The following is a 16,810-nucleotide window of genomic DNA, read 5'->3' on the forward strand; positions in this document are numbered from 1 at the left end:
AAAATAATTAATTTCTCTACGGAACCCTAGTTCACAAACTTTCATTTTGTCTCACTCGACTGCTTCAGTTGCGTTGATTTTCTGTTGAGGTCGCGTTGTGTTTTGTGTTTGTGACAAATATAGTGTAATATATTAAATATTATAAATAATATTAATAACTATCTGTGCTTCGTTCGTGTTTTTTTACGTGTAACCGTGTCGTTAGTTGTCTTTTTGATGATTTCTTATAGTTTTACGTGATGGTTTAAAATAATAGTTTCTACATGGTTTCTACTCCATTTAGTGATATCGGAAGTATACGTCTTTTACTAAAGAACGTCATTATACCGGTGTTTTTAAAATATAAACAAACAGATAACATATTTTGTTGTAAGAATTATATCGTAACCTACATTGTTAAGACATCGTGATAAGAGGTGTTATTTCTATATTAATTACAAACATTTAAATACAATTTTATTCATTGGTATATTAATTATAATATCTTTAAACATAAAATATAATATACTTATACGAACTATATTAAGTAGGTACTTTAAACATAATAACTGCTCGTCCCGGCTTCGCCCGGGGTGGGGTGTCCAGACTCAAGAGATAAAATTGTACCTACAGCTTATGTGACAAAAATGTAGCTTTCTGCTTGTGAACGAATTATTGAAATCGGTCCAGTAGTTTTATGTCAAAACATTACAAACATACATAACAAAAATGTTTTTAATAATATGATCTACTTACCTACTACCTAGTTGAGATAAAATGCTCGTGTCTTTGTAACTCTAACCCTCCGAAAACGCTTGACCGGTTTGATTATATTTTTTTGTGTAATTTGGTAGGTCTGAGAATTGGTCTTTAAAATTTTTTATACTCCTATAATAATTATAAAATGTCTTGGAACGTAAGGGCCAGCTAATAATACAGATAATATAATAAACTATAGTTACTTTAATAACGATTTAATAATCTGTGATATTCAGTAATCTAGATAACAAGAAATAATAAAATATATTTAAAAAAAACACGCTTATAAGTATTTTTTGTTGTGATGAACTCGAGGATGAACTTTATAATAAGAAATTATTATTGTATTATCACTATGATCCTTGTTAAGTGTACAAAGTTTGAATTAAATCTGTCCGTTTAAAGTGGGGTAAAATCGAGTCAAAAGAAGTCGGTTACATACAAAAATACAGGTGAAGCTAATAAAAGTGTCTTTTTATAAGAATTGAGGAGCTTCGGAACAAAAACCGCTAAATCCACTTTCTAAGATTTTTGACAAATCGGAAAAAACGTTTAATTTCTTTGTTTTTTTAGGTAAAAGAGAGTAGAAAATCTTAATATATCAACATTAGCACCATTGTTTGGTGGCCAAATCAACAGATTCGTGTGTGAAGTAATAAACGAAAAAAAAAATAAAAAAAAATGGATATAGCGGTTTTTGCTTAGACTATCCGGATTTATCGTTTTTTGAAAAAATCAACTAAGGATTTATCGCTATGTGAAAAAACCATTAACATTTTTGGGTAAAACTAAGTATATGAGGAATTAAATAATTAAAAATTAAAAAATTGCTATATCGGTTTTTGTCTCAACCTTATAAAAATCTATCAAATTTATGTAGGATTTATCGGTTTCTGTTAAGATATCAATTTTCTTTTACCTCATCAGTGGATTTATCGGTATCTGTATAGATCATTTAACTTGAAGCGCATTTTTCTACTAGATTCATCGGCTTTAGAACAGATTCAATAAGCTTATCATGTAAAATTATGCAAAAGCATCGAAATTACAAAAAAAAAAAAAAAATACAGCATGTCGTTTATCGGTTTTTGTTCCGACGCTCCTCAATTAAGAAAGGTAGCCAGGTAGGTACCTATTTTAAGTATTTTCTCAGCTGACGTCGCAAAATTTAATTGTTTCTGCTATTAGAAAAGCGAAAGTTTGAAGTTGGTAACTTAATCACGCGAGAGATCACTAGAGATAGAATGTTGATGAAATTTTATACACAGATACCTAGTTAGATTGAAATTTGAAATTACATATCTTAAAATTAATTAAAAATGCTCATAATAAAAAAATATTTTGTGGTTTTATGAAACCACGGTAAAAGTGAAACTTAAGCACAAAATTATCGTATTTGTACGATAATAATTATCGTACGGTTCGAGCGTCACGCGACATGCGCTACACAGACCAAAAAGTTTGAGACGATGTAATAAAAGTTTCACTTTAAAAATAACTTTACCAATAAATTTTATAGTAGTTTTCTGTGCATTTTGACCAGGTTGGTAAGAAAATAGAATTAAGGTTAAAAAAAATTAAAATGTAAGTACAACACAAATTAAAAGTCAACACTGTGCATTATTTTAGTCTATGAATAATTATGTTGTATCTTATATATAAAATTCTCGTGTCACAATGTTAGTCTGCATACTTCTCCGAAACGGGTGGACCGATTCTCATGAAATTTTCTGTGCATATCGGGTAAGTCTGAGAATCGGCCAACATCTATTTTTCATATGTACCACGGGCGAAGCCGGGGCGGGCCGCTAGTCAGATAAATAAATTCTTATAGCATAAAAATGTATGCAGCATCATACTATGTATGAAAATATAATATGTAAGTAGGTATATTGTTTTTATGTGTTGCTCATTCACACGAACTTCCAAAACTACTAATCGGATTTGGCTGAAATTTGATATAAGTATTTGTATAATATTTCGTCGGCCATTTGTATGTTTTCGTCGCAGGCTTCGTCAGTTTAAATCTACACTAATACATATTATAAAACTGAAGAGTTTGTTTGTTTGAACGCGCTAATATCAGGAACTACTGGTCCGAATTTAAAATTCTTTCGTTGTTAGATAGCCGATTTATCGAGCAAGGCTATATTATATCATCACGCTAAGACCAACAGGAGCGGAGCAATGCGGGTAAAACACGGGGCACAGCTAGTATTATAAACTAGTTGGAACCCGCGTCATCCGCGTAAAAAGTGAAGTCCCGTGTCCCCTAGTGGGATATGGGGCAGATGCAGTATGCATTATGTTTCACTGGTCGATTTTCTTTAGGGACAAGTAGGTAAACAGCTGCCTTCTGTGTCTTGCCAGACCGACATTTTTGTTCTTCGATCGTCTCTACCGGGTCGAAACCAAGATTGGTTCTACGTCTGTACCAAGGAGGTGGTCGTCACCCGTATGGTATCTGGTAAAAAAGTGTGCTAATGCAGACTATAATCTATCTCTGTACTAAATTTCACACATATCTGATGAGCAGTGCTTGCGTGAAAGAGTAACAAACATTTTTACAAACTTTCGCGTAATAGGTAGGTACTAGCTGTGCCGCACGGTTTCACCCGCGGGCAAAATCAAGTATTTCTATAGCTCATGTGTTATTCGGATGTATGACCTATATTACTGTAGAGTTTCATCCAAATCCGTCTGGTAGTTATTGCGTGTAAGAGTAACAAACATACATCCTCACAAATATGTACTTATCTGCATTTTAATATGGGTAGGAAGTATAAGATAAGATGCCGAGAAAGCGTAATCAGAATTTTTTGTTTGTTTGTTTCTCCGTCGACTCGTAACCTGCTTATGGACGTTTGGGAAAAGTAAATTCTCAGAATAATACATAAAGTTTTTACTGACGCTGTAGTTAGGTAGGTATTTAAATGGCCATATCTTACAAGTACCTGAGGCATAAAGATTATGGCTTGAAATTAAATACGAGTTTTATTGTGATACATATAAAGATATGCCGAAAACTTTCGTTTTACTTACCTAAATACCTACCTATGCTAAAAAACTTAAACCTACTACCTAACTACCTAGCTGCGCTCCGCGGTTTCACCCGCTTGCCTCCGCTTCTGTTGGTCTTAGCGTGATCATATTATATAGCCTATACTCGATAAGTGTCTATCAGTATATACTCGATCTGTGTGTGTGATCTTACATCCCACCCAAATAAATTTTACAAATCGGACTAGTAGTTCCTGAGATTAGCGTGTTCAAACAAACAAACTTTTCAGCTTTATAATATTAGTATAGATAATAATATTATCTATGGTGTGGCTAAAAGTAACTGTAGAAGCTAAATCCATACTAATATTATAAATGCGAAAGTAACTCTGTCTGTCTGTCTGTTACTCAATCACGCCTAAACTACTAAACCAATGTGCATGAAATTTGGTATGGAGATATTTTGATACCCGAGAAAGGACATAGGCTACCTTTTATTGCGAAATATGTAACACGGGCGAAGCCGGGCCGGACCTCTAGTACTTTTATATCAATTGAATACTTTCCAATGTGTACGAAACAATACACATACATCTTTAAGTCTGTGTGACCGTGTGAACATATTATTAATCTTATCTTAATCTTATCTTAATACTATTATAAAGGCGAAAGTTTGTTTGGATATGATGTATGGATGTTTGTTACTCTTTCACGTTAAAACTACTGAACCGATTACAATGAAATTTAGCACACATATAGAGGGTAACTTGGATTAACACATAGGATAGGTTTTATCCCGGAAATCCCACGGGAACGGGAACTATGCGGGTTTTCCTTTGAAAACGCGGGCGAAGCCGCGGGCGGAAATCTAGTACCTAATTAATAAGAACGTGTGAAATTATTGTAGTCAGTAGTGGAATGTAGAACTAATTAACAAATATTTTTAGACGCACACACGGCACAACTCTAGGGCATGCACCCGGGTTTACCCGGTTCCGAAAAACCCGGGTAAACCCGGGTTTTTTGATGATCTTGAGAACCGGGTCTGAATAGTATGAAACCCGGTTCTCCCGGTTCCGACCAAAATATTAAAAAATAAAGTATTATTTATATTTTGCTGCATTATTTTAACAAATTTATTGTATCTGGCAACGTCAGACTCACGTGCATCGCGAATTTTCGTGCCACGCCTCAAACGTGGCTCCGATTGGTTGTCTAACTTTAGATGCTATAAGTTTCCTACGGTTGTATTACCAAAAAAAATTAGGCTTCGAAAATGACAAAAATTAGGCTACAGAAATATTTTTATTAGATTTCTCGTGAATTTGAAAAGCTGTTAATTTTACTGAATCATATTAAATGATCCAGTCATGTTTTTGTTTTTGGTATCAAGCTGAAATTTATATCGAATACTCAAGTCTTCGGTCCCTTTTATGTGAAAAAGTCCAACTCACAAGCCAACGCATCAAAAGATACAGCCGTAAATGCTGAAAATTTTCGAAAATTTCGACATTCGCATGGGACTCAAAACCTACAGCTGGGTACTTTTCATGTTTTTATGTGATATTATGATAACAAGAGCGCCGAGACAACCGTCAAAACGCTAAGGAATAGAATACGCTATCGATACAAATTGACATAAGCGTATGATGTTTTGCCTAAGGATTCGGTCACACTACCAACGACGACGACGACCACGAACAAAATTTTCATCCAGTCGAAATTAAATAAATTGTGCAAAACACAATAAAAAAAATTTTTTCGAGATCAATGGATAAAAAAATAGGTTTTTCGTAGAAACGGTAGCTCCTAGGAAAAAATGTATTTAACCTTTTTTGTAGATAGTTTTATGATGTACAATTTTGGTTCCAGGTGATTGTATGATAAACTTACCGTCTCGGCGAAAATCGCAAAAAAAAACTATTTTTTTATTAATTGACCTCGAATTAATTTTTTTCCGAGTACCGCAATGACGGGAGATTTAAATATTTTATTTTGAATAAATTTTGGCAAGATTTGAATTTTGGTCGTGGTCGTCATCGTCGTTGGTAGTGTGACCGAACCATTACCAAAATATCATGAGCTTATGTCAATAATTAGCGTTAGCAATTTCTATTCCTCGGCGATACTGACGTTTGACTAAGGGCCAAGGTACTTTTATAAGACTGATAAATAAAGAGAAGTATTGAAATTTTGTTTCTTTATTAATTTAATAAAATAAGACACAAGCCGCGTAAAATAAAGGCCTATCAGGTACTTTTACAGTTACTTTTGTTTAATTTCGTATTTTTTCCGAAGTATTATAAAAGAACCGGGTAACCCGGTTCTACCCGGTTCTGAGCTCGATTTGGAACCGGGTTTCGGAAACTTGGAACCGGATCCGGTTCTGCATGCCCTACACAACTCCATCTATGCATAAGAAAAGTTTATAATATTTCTAGCTGTCCCGGCAAACGTTACTCTTATCACTTAGGTTAGGGGTATGAATAATAATAATAGTTAAAAAAAAACTAAAAAACACGCTTTTCGGTCGGTTTTTTATAAAAAGCGTGTTTTTTATTTTTTTTTTAACTATTATTTATTTTATCAAATTAGTGTATTGTCATCGGTCCTCAATAAATCTACAAAGTTTGAACGAAATCTGGCCGTTTAAAGTGGGTCAATCGCGCCCAAAGAAGTCGGTTACAAACATACAGGTGAAGCTAATATAAAGCGTGTAAAAATAGATGTTAGCCCATTCTCAGACCTGCCCGATATGCACAGAAAATTTCATGAGAATCGGTCCAGCTGTTTTGGAGGAGTACGGTAACTAACATTGTGACACGGGAATTTTATATATTAGAAGATTAGAATATAGGCAAATCCCCGCGGTTTTACCCGCATTGCGCCGCTTCTGTTAGTCGTAAAGTATTTAACCTAAGTATTTAACAGTGAAATAATTTTTCAAATTGGACCCGTGGTACCTCTGATTATCGCGTTAAAGAACAAACAATTTCTTCATAATATCTTATCTTAATACTATTATAAAGGCGAAAGTTTGTAAGGATGTATGGATGTATGGATGTTTGTTACTCTTTCACGTAAAAACTACTGAACCGATTACAATGAAATTTAGCACACATATAGAGGGTAACTTGGATTAACACATAGGATAGTTTTTATCCCGGAAATCCCACGGGAACGGGAACTATGCGGGTTTTCCTTTGCAAACGCGGGCGAAGCCGCGGGCGGAAATCTAGTTTATAATATTAGTAACTAAGTATAGATTAGATACCAAATAATATTACCCAAAAGTTTGAAATAATGCTAGTAGACTAAATAATAAATCTTCTTCTTATATATAAAAATGAATCGCAAAATGTGTTGGTAAGCGCATAACTCGAGAACGGCTGAACCGATTTCGATAATTCTTTTTTTATTATATTCCTTGAAGTACGAGGATGGTTCTTATGTAGAAAAAACGTAAACATGTACCACGGGCGAAGCCGGGGCGGACCGCTAGTAATAAATATGTTGTTTCAATGCAGCTGAATTTTAAATAAAAACTTGAACAAATAATATTATATTTTGTCACGAAAACAAAATATGAATGAGACATAAATTGGTTGAAAATTGTAGTCGACTACCGGCCTACCGGGCAACACACGGGCGATGACATCAAAACTAGATTTGTTAAAAAAAATAAGCTATATAATAATCAGTATTTTTGTAATCTAGGTCAAACCGAGGCGTTCATCACTTATATTGTTGAATTCATCCATTACTTAAATAGTACCGCCAAGGCAAAAAATTATTAACCGTGATACGCCGCCTACTAAATCGTAAAATCTCATTTCAAATGATACAGTTAGCGAAGGTGTATAACGATGTAATTGACCATTTTCATTTTATATCAAGATGTTACTTCAGTTAAATGAAAATTTACTCTCTAGTCCGTTTTCTTATGGGAAAAGGTATACATTTTTGAGTAAAGCAATGAAATTTGGTTCGAATGTTGTACTCGTCCACCTAAGCCCAAATCGCCTGGTAGCCAGTGTCTACTCCCCTGCAGAATGGAGGGAGGGGGGGTTATAGAACAGAGCGCCCGGCGCTCGGAAAAAAAATTCTGGCGGATTCATTTGGCCCTTTGAGTCGAGTTTGGTGTCGTTATCAGGTAACTAGATGATGCCCGATTCATTCCCCATACCAGTTTTTTAGGGTTCCCTAGCAAAATATGTCACAATCTTTAAAATAATAAACTTTTGGCAGTGGCAAAATCCAAACAAACCAGTATATTTTTATATTTTTGTATCAAACTTGGTTTATAAAAAAATACTGTCTGAAAGGCCATTTCATGCAGATTATAAAAACATTAACATGTAACATATATCTTACCATTTTCAATGTGAAATAAATTATAGAAAGTACAGGAACGTTCGTCAGCGCAGCGTAGGGGACGGCTAATAGACCCGAAAAATAAGCAATAACATAAAACAAAAACCAGTCAAGTGCGAGTCTGACTCGCCCATCGAGTGTTTCGTACTTATTTGTCCTATACCATGTTATCTTGTCTGGTAGGACCCGGTTAACTGATACACACACACTTTCGTCTTTATAATATTAGTGTGATTTTTAATCATCTTTAAATTATAAATGAAGTCAGGTAACATTGTTAAAAATAAAGATAGATAATAATAGAACGTTTTTGTATTAATAATAATGACAACCACCTCCACAATTACATAATTCGGTACATTTGAGCTGGCGTATAAAACACTTCAATCTGGAATTGCAAGATTTCACGCACCGACATCTTATCAATTCAAAGCTTCTCTTTTCTTTTTATTTCAGATGGGCAAGGAATATTTTGATTTTTTTAGGTCCCTTAATATATTATACAGCCTGTAAAACTGCCCTTAAGGTGTGTTGTTTAAGGGCAGCTTCTGTGGGAGGCAAATTTTCGATTTGCCTGTCCGTTTTTGTTAAAAATTTGTTTGCGACCCTCAGTTAATGTCACAGCGGGGTACAATGTGAAAAACAAACATGTACTTATAATAATTATAAAAAAATATAAGTTCTGGATAAGAGTATCCTTAAAAATAATATCGTCACCGTCCTTACCTATCATGCATTGTAATCACAAACTTTTCAATTTCACTGTCTGCATATTTGCCACTGTAAAGTGCTTCAAATCCTCGTGTGACATTCGGATATGCCTTCCATACCTCAAATGCAGGTGTACCTATAGTTCTTTTAGACCTTCTAGCTTTGGAACATACGATATAGTAGTGTAATGGCTACTAGCCAAAATAATGTTAAGAACAGTCGACAGATATGGCTAGTACAGAGTATCATGTATTCCAAGATGATTAAAAATCACACTAATATTATAAAGACGAAAGTGTGTGTGTATCAGTTAACCGGGTCCTACCAGACAAGATAACATGGTATAGGACAAATAAGTACGAAACACTCGATGGGCGAGTCAGACTCGCACTTGACTGGTTTTTGTTTTATGTTATTGCTTATTTTTCGGGTCTATTAGCCGTCCCCTACGCTGCGCTGACGAACGTTCCTGTACTTTCTATAATTTATTTCACATTGAAAATGGTAAGATATATGTTACATGTTAATGTTTTTATAATCTGCATGAAATGGCCTTTCAGACAGTATTTTTTTATAAACCAAGTTTGATACAAAAATATAAAAATATACTGGTTTGTTTGGATTTTGCCACTGCCAAAAGTTTATTATTTTAAAGATTGTGACATATTTTGCTAGGGAACCCTAAAAAACTGGTATGGGGAATGAATCGGGCATCATCTAGTTACCTGATAACGACACCAAACTCGACTCAAAGGGCCAAATGAATCCGCCAGAATTTTTTTTCCGAGCGCCGGGCGCTCTGTTCTATAACCCCCCCTCCCTCCATTCTGCAGGGGAGTAGACACTGGCTACCAGGCGATTTGGGCTTAGGTGGACGAGAACAACATTCGAACCAAATTTCATTGCTTTACTCAAAAATGTATACCTTTCCATACAAGCATGCCCATAAGAAAACGGACTACTCCAGGAAATGGACTTATAAACGCTGTCAATTGATGTAATAGGTACTGTGGTAATAGTATTAAAGATAAAATAATACTTATAGTCCTTAGGTCATAGTAATTTTGTTAATTGATGGTCTGTAGGCGAAAAGTAGGTAGGTACTTATCTATACTAATATTATAAAGCTTTGAGTGAGTGTTTGTTTGTTTGAACGCGCTAATTTCAGCATCTGCTGGTCCGATTTGAAAAATTATTTCGGTGTTAGGTAGCATATTATATCGAAGAAGGCTATATATTATATACTAGCTTTCCGCCCGCGGCTTCGACCGCGTTTTCAAAGAAAAACCCGTTCCCTTAGGATTTCCGGGATAAAACCTATCCTATGTCCTTTCTCGGGTATCAAAATATCTCAATACCAAATTTCATGCAAATTGGTTCAGTAGTTAAGGCGTGATTGAGTAACAGACAGACAGAGTTACTTTCGCATTTATAATATTAGTATGGATATTAGGCTTTATATCATCACGCTAAGACCAACAGGCGCGGGCCGCGGAGCAATGCGGGTATAACCGCGGAGGCCGGAGCACAGCTAGTAATAATATACCTACTAGGTAATACCATAGGTCATAGACCATAGTAGTTTTGTTCATTGATGCTTTATATCATCACGCTAAGACCAACAGGCGCGGGCCGCGGAGCAATGCGGGTATAACCGCGGAGGCCGGAGCACAGCTAGTAATAATATACCTACTAGGTAATACCATAGGTCATAGACCATAGTAGTTTTGTTCATTGATGCTTTATATCATCACGCTAAGACCAACAGGCGCGGGCCGCGGAGCAATGCGGGTATAACCGCGGAGGCCGGAGCACAGCTAGTAATAATATACCTACTAGGTAATACCATAGGTCATAGACCATAGTAGTTTTGTTCATTGATGCTTTATATCATCACGCTAAGACCAACAGGCGCGGGCCGCGGAGCAATGCGGGTATAACCGCGGAGGCCGGAGCACAGCTAGTAATAATATACCTACTAGGTAATACCATAGGTCATAGACCATAGTAGTTTTGTTCATTGATGCTTTATATCATCACGCTAAGACCAACAGGCGCGGGCCGCGGAGCAATGCGGGTATAACCGCGGAGGCCGGAGCACAGCTAGTAATAATATACCTACTAGGTAATACCATAGGTCATAGACCATAGTAGTTTTGTTCATTGATGCTTTATATCATCACGCTAAGACCAACAGGCGCGGGCCGCGGAGCAATGCGGGTATAACCGCGGAGGCCGGAGCACAGCTAGTAATAATATACCTACTAGGTAATACCATAGGTCATAGACCATAGTAGTTTTGTTCATTGATGCTTTATATCATCACGCTAAGACCAACAGGCGCGGGCCGCGGAGCAATGCGGGTATAACCGCGGAGGCCGGAGCACAGCTAGTAATAATATACCTACTAGGTAATACCATAGGTCATAGACCATAGTAGTTTTGTTCATTGATGCTTTATATCATCACGCTAAGACCAACAGGCGCGGGCCGCGGAGCAATGCGGGTATAACCGCGGAGGCCGGAGCACAGCTAGTAATAATATACCTACTAGGTAATACCATAGGTCATAGACCATAGTAGTTTTGTTCATTGATGCTTTATATCATCACGCTAAGACCAACAGGCGCGGGCCGCGGAGCAATGCGGGTATAACCGCGGAGGCCGGAGCACAGCTAGTAATAATATACCTACTAGGTAATACCATAGGTCATAGACCATAGTAGTTTTGTTCATTGATGCTTTATATCATCACGCTAAGACCAACAGGCGCGGGCCGCGGAGCAATGCGGGTATAACCGCGGAGGCCGGAGCACAGCTAGTAATAATATACCTACTAGGTAATACCATAGGTCATAGACCATAGTAGTTTTGTTCATTGATGCTTTATATCATCACGCTAAGACCAACAGGCGCGGGCCGCGGAGCAATGCGGGTATAACCGCGGAGGCCGGAGCACAGCTAGTAATAATATACCTACTAGGTAATACCATAGGTCATAGACCATAGTAGTTTTGTTCATTGATGCTTTATATCATCACGCTAAGACCAACAGGCGCGGGCCGCGGAGCAATGCGGGTATAACCGCGGAGGCCGGAGCACAGCTAGTAATAATATACCTACTAGGTAATACCATAGGTCATAGACCATAGTAGTTTTGTTCATTGATGCTTTATATCATCACGCTAAGACCAAAAGGCGCGGGCCGCGGAGCAATGCGGGTATAACCGCGGAGGCCGGAGCACAGCTAGTAATAATATACCTACTAGGTAATACCATAGGTCATAGACCATAGTAGTTTTGTTCATTGATGCTTTATATCATCACGCTAAGACCAACAGGCGCGGGCCGCGGAGCAATGCGGGTATAACCGCGGAGGCCGGAGCACAGCTAGTAATAATATACCTACTAGGTAATACCATAGGTCATAGACCATAGTAGTTTTGTTCATTGATGCTTTATATCATCACGCTAAGACCAACAGGCGCGGGCCGCGGAGCAATGCGGGTATAACCGCGGAGGCCGGAGCACAGCTAGTAATAATATACCTACTAGGTAATACCATAGGTCATAGACCATAGTAGTTTTGTTCATTGATGCTTTATATCATCACGCTAAGACCAACAGGCGCGGGCCGCGGAGCAATGCGGGTATAACCGCGGAGGCCGGAGCACAGCTAGTAATAATATACCTACTAGGTAATACCATAGGTCATAGACCATAGTAGTTTTGTTCATTGATGCTTTATATCATCACGCTAAGACCAACAGGCGCGGGCCGCGGAGCAATGCGGGTATAACCGCGGAGGCCGGAGCACAGCTAGTAATAATATACCTACTAGGTAATACCATAGGTCATAGACCATAGTAGTTTTGTTCATTGATGCTTTATATCATCACGCTAAGACCAAAAGGCGCGGGCCGCGGAGCAATGCGGGTATAACCGCGGAGGCCGGAGCACAGCTAGTAATAATATACCTACTAGGTAATACCATAGGTCATAGACCATAGTAGTTTTGTTCATTGATGCTTTATATCATCACGCTAAGACCAACAGGCGCGGGCCGCGGAGCAATGCGGGTATAACCGCGGAGGCCGGAGCACAGCTAGTAATAATATACCTACTAGGTAATACCATAGGTCATAGACCATAGTAGTTTTGTTCATTGATGCTTTATATCATCACGCTAAGACCAACAGGCGCGGGCCGCGGAGCAATGCGGGTATAACCGCGGAGGCCGGAGCACAGCTAGTAATAATATACCTACTAGGTAATACCATAGGTCATAGACCATAGTAGTTTTGTTCATTGATAGTCTGTAGGTGTTATGTACTTATAAATTTATAAAACGTACGTACAGGTATCTATACGCCTACCTAGCGTATGTCACTGAAGTTAATTTCAAGAATAAATGAAGCGTTCAATTAATCTATACATATAATAAATCTGTAGAAGGGTCAATTCTGTACATTGAAAATATTGAAAAAATAAATAGCAGTGGGTGTTACTGGATCGATATCAAACCCAAATATGTGATTAAAAAATTTTTTGTCTGTCTGTCTGTATGTGAAGGCATCACGTAAAAACTAACGGTTCGATTTCGATGAAACTTGGTATATCCTGGGCATAAAATAGGATACTTTTTATCACGGAAAAATACGTAGAAAAAAAATAAATCTTAATTATTCCGCGCGGACGGTGTCGCGGGCGGAAGCTAGTCCATACTAATATTATAAATGCGAAAGTAACTCTGTCTGTCTGTCTGTTACTCAATCACGCCTTAACTACTGAACCAATTTGCATGAAATTTGGTATAGAGATATTTTGATACCCGAGAAAGGACATAGGATAGGTTTTATCCCGGAAATCCTACGGGAACGGGTTTCTCTTTGAAAACGCGGGCGAAGCCGCGGGCGGAATACTAGTGGTTAAATAATTTACAAAATCAGTTTAATTCAAAGTCGAGTCATGGCAATATCGTCACGTCATGGAGTAAGGCGACGATTTTAGTATCTACTAGCGGTCTGCCCCGGCTTCGCCCGTGGACCGTGGTACATATTTCGCAATAAAAGGTAGCCTATGTTCTTTCTAAACTCAAGGGTCTAAACTCTAAAGATTATCTGTGCCAAATTTCATTAAAATCGGTCCAGTAGTTTATGCGTGAAAACCATACATATACATACAAACTTTTCCTCTTTATAATATTAGTATAGATGAATCTTGCCAAGAAGTTTCACTTCTGACACGTGTGCTCGGCAGACAAGCTCTTTTTTAACAATATTGTTTGAATTTGGTTGAAAAGTTCGTATTATTGCTTTGTAATAATCATGCAAAGTATAAATAAGTGAAATTTAATTCTATATTTGGTTACACGCTATTTTAGCATAGTCAATTACTTTCCGTAAATACTGTTTTTATAGGAAATATTAATATTCATTAATTTAACTGTGAATAAACTATAATTTTAAATTGAAAAAACTTGTTTCAATAGTTTCGTAGCCTATTTGGTACAGACAAGCTTTTTTTTTCAAAAGTACACCTAAGTAATATAGTTTTTAAATTTTAATCTATATTCTTTACTAATATTATAAAGCTGAAGAGTTTGTTTTGTTTGAACGCGCTTACCAGGAACTACGGGTAAGATTTGAAAAAATTCTTTCGGTGTTAGATAGCCCATTAATCGAGGAATGCTTTAAGCTATATAATATATCATCACGCAAGACCAACAAAAGTCTTGTGAAATAATTAAACTAATTTAAATAAAAATATATATTTCAGAATAGGTAAGTATAGGTTTTATCACAGACTAATAATAATATACTACGTGTTTTATATACAGGGTTGCCTGGTAGAGATCGCTAGCGATAAGCCTGCCTTTTGCTTATTTTAAATGTACTTAACTATTGTATGTTTTTATATTTTCATTTCTATAGCAATAAAGGATTTTCTATCATTCATTAATTCATATTTCTATAATTAATAATTCATTGGGATATTGAAATAAAACAACCGTAAATTAACAAGTCAATAAAGCATATATATTTCATAAAAACATTATAACATTATAGTTACAATAACAATATAAAATCACTGGGACAATAAAAAGCAAAAATAATTATGTATAATAAACACAAAAAAACAAGCTATGAAAAAAAATAATATAAAATCACTTGGTTTTACGTATAATTACTTAAGTATATAAATTTAAAGCATTATTTTTTATAAATAAACATGTTGTGTACCATGAATACCCGTTATATCAATCACCCTATTAATTCTACAATGAGGTACTTTTTTATTGTATGTATGTAGACTATTTCTTGGGAATTACATTATCAAATGTGATGATTATTTTTGAAATGTCTAGGTACTAACATAATTATATGAATTGAAAGAAGCAAGTACATATACATAGTTATTTGCCGGCTGTTCTCCATAGAAATTTCTATCCGGTCTCATATGAGGATTTAAAAGCCACTAAAATAATTATAGTTGAGTAAATAGTATATTGATTTAATTATATAACTTATATAAAAATGTAAAATCAAGTAATGGTTTTATAACAAATAATATGATTAAGTATGCCAATGCAATAATCAACGCAAAAATCTTCCGCCATATATTCATACGGTACTTAAAACCCAAAAAAACCTTAAAAGAAATTCAGAAATTTTCGAAAGTACCCCAAATTTACAAGTATGCCAATGAACTGCATTTCTTATTATAAAAAAACCAGTCCTTGATAAGTTAAAACAAGTATAAAATATTTAGTACAGCGCCATCTAGTCCCAAATGTAGTAAACTCCACTAGTATAAAAACTTGACAGCTGATAAACACACACAAAACATTTTTTTTTTGTTAACACAAACGTAAAAAAACAAAATTTTATAACTATAAAAACGACATAACTTAAAAACAAAATTTTCGAATACAATAATTTTTCAGTTACATACCTACACACCACAACGGTTTTTTATATAAAAAAATAATTAATAATTAATTTTAAACAAATTGTGATGAATTTCAATAACTTTTTCAGTCATTTATAAACGGCCTACATAAAATTATAGTATGTATATTATTCTATTACTGGTATAAGTAGTATTTCTATAACATTGTGATATTTTACATAAATATGCAAAAAATTAACATAACCAAGGCTGTAATAAATATAAATAAAATTTTATAAACAAATAAATATGTGATATCTGCCAACTGGCACTAAATAATAACTCAAATTCATATAAGACGCCTATCCTTTTTTTTTAAGTGGGGAAATCTTCCAAAATAAGAGGCCTATCCTGAAAGCCAGCTACTCACATACCTGCCGGCTGCCGCAGGGGCAATATTGGAACAAATTCGGTTCCACACAAATTACATCAATGTCAGCTATTCTCTAAATTGCCCCTGCTTGCCTATACACACCCCAATTAAGGAGCCAATTAAGGGTGCGTTTCCAATATTGCCCCTGCTGCAGGTAAGTGAGTAGCAGGCTTTACAACTATTGATGTCATATTGACATATTTTAATAATTATATTTCATTTATTGTCATAATATATCATTAGTTAAATATTGTCTATAAGAGCTAGCGCGCACGAGCAACTTTGTCTCCGCAACTATTTTGTCTCTCCCATCAATTGTATGGAGAATTGCGTCGCTACGTGCGCGCACTTTCATACTAGCCCATGGGTGGAGAGACAAAATAGTTGCGGCGACAAAGTTGCTCGTGCGCGCTGGCTCTAACTTTAGGCTATATCTATATAAATAACATATCTTTTCTATTAATATAAAATTCCCATTGTCAATGTTAGTTACCATTCTCCTCCGAAACGGCTGGACCAATTCACATGAAACTTTGTGTGTCTATTGTGTAAATTCGTTCAACCAACATTTATTTTTCATACCCCTAAGTGATAAGAGTATGGCAGAACATTTGCAGGGACAGCTAGTTTTTATTAAATTGTAATATTGACATGATTTTAAAA

General features: G+C 36.0%; 1 protein-coding gene across 6 annotated transcripts in view; it reads left to right on the forward strand.

Annotated features, from left to right (window-relative positions):
- Window positions 1-54: 54 nt before the first annotated feature.
- Window positions 55-16,810, forward strand: part of LOC149895477 (tubulin beta-1 chain-like) — a 34,943-nt gene continuing 18,187 nt past the window's right edge. For 2 of the 6 annotated variants that reach the window (XM_090119083.1, XM_090119086.1), the window contains exon 1: window positions 55-124. The gene's annotated coding sequence lies outside the window, so the exon portion shown is untranslated. Of the gene's footprint in view, window positions 201-16,810 lie in introns of all 6 variants that reach the window. The other 4 variants (XM_090119084.1, XM_090119088.1, XM_090119085.1 and 1 more) reach the window with 3 other exon arrangements.

The sequence above is a fragment of the Colias eurytheme genome, chromosome 31 (assembly GCF_061535395.1).
Source record: "Colias eurytheme isolate Ceu_HAF_F1 chromosome 31, ilColEury1 Martin Lab GWU primary, whole genome shotgun sequence".
NCBI classification, from domain to species: domain Eukaryota; kingdom Metazoa; phylum Arthropoda; class Insecta; order Lepidoptera; family Pieridae; genus Colias; species Colias eurytheme.